The following is a 1392-nucleotide window of genomic DNA, read 5'->3' as shown; positions in this document are numbered from 1 at the left end:
GATGGCGTGCCCACCTTGTCCTTGGGGGCTCTGTGTCCCCTGGGCTGCTGCCCACTGACTTGTGCGGTCCACGTCCGGCGGAACAGGCGCCCGGACGCCTGGGACGTAGACACTCCCTGCATTGAACATCCATCAGCCAGAAGATGAGGTAGCTGAGGCCACGTTCACGCAGCCAGAGCGGGGTCCACCTCAACATGATGTGAGGGCCTCCACCGAAAAAGGACATAAAAGGCAGGCAGTCCGGTGAGACGAGACGGGAGACCATCCTGAGAGCAGTGATGCCGTGACGTGCGCCCTTCGCTGAGCGTCAGAGAGAAGCCCAGGACAGTTGGAAACTGGCATTGAGATTGTTTAATTCAACTACAGAACGTTCAGATGTGTTGTTTCTAATCCTCCAGGTCTCTGGAAAATTTGATTTTGCGTTTTGCTGTTTCCTTTTTTCTTTCCACCATGAGGTGGAACCCAAGAAGGTGGGGTGGGCTCCTTGGGGTCTCCCCCAGATCTCAGCATCGCCCACGCTGCCCAGGGGAAGGAGGACATCGGCAGTGGGGCCCAGCATGGCATTGATGGGACAGGCACGCCCCGACTGGTCCTTGGCTCCCTGCAGCAGTGGGGCCCATGGCTGGTCTGCTAGAAACTGGACCAGGGGCTGGTGGACAGAGTCCTGTCCTGGCAAAGCCTGGAGAGCCAGCCGTGGCGGTCCCTGCCTGGTGTCCAGTGAGACCCCTTCTCCCAGCCAGCTCTGGGTTCTGCTGCTACCTGTAGCCTGTGAGTTGGAGACCCATGCCACTGCCACCAAGGAGGCTGCCCACGCAGCCAGGAAACCAGGCCCCGGGAAGATGCAGACAAGAGGGGCGTCCCTGCCTAGACTGGCCCCTGCAGGGATCAGCCTCCAGAGCAGGCAACAGGGCCTCTCACTGACACAGGCCCGGGCCCTGCCTAGCCTTAGTGCTTCTTCCCCGGGAGCAGCCTAGGTGGAGCCCCACTGAGTCGCAGACTCTAGGGCAGAATGGAGCCCAATAGGCCGCCCTGAAGCATGGCAGGCTCTCACCTTCGTCCTACCATGGAGTCAGAGACATGTGACCCTGGAGTGGGAAGCAGGTGAGCGTCCTTTGCTCCTGCCCAGCATCCAGTAGGTGCTAATAAATGCCCGCTGACTGGGTGGCTGAAGGGACTGCACTAGCATCCCAGGGAATTTTGGGATCCACAACCATCGAGACCGGGTTGGGCAGGAGACATGACCCCACACCTTGGGACGGGGAGCCTGGTGGCTGCCGGCTGGTGGGCGCCCCAAGCCCTTTCCTGAGCTCAGGACAGTTTTGACTCAGCAGTAATGATTTTAAGAGTTCCTGATCCCAGCACTTTGGGAGGCTGAGGCGGGCGGATCACGAG

Source organism: Colobus angolensis, unplaced genomic scaffold (assembly GCF_000951035.1).
Source record: "Colobus angolensis palliatus isolate OR3802 unplaced genomic scaffold, Cang.pa_1.0 Scaffold59, whole genome shotgun sequence".
In the NCBI taxonomy this organism is placed as follows: Eukaryota; Metazoa; Chordata; class Mammalia; order Primates; family Cercopithecidae; genus Colobus; species Colobus angolensis.
Note: the sequence above shows the minus strand (reverse complement) of the source record.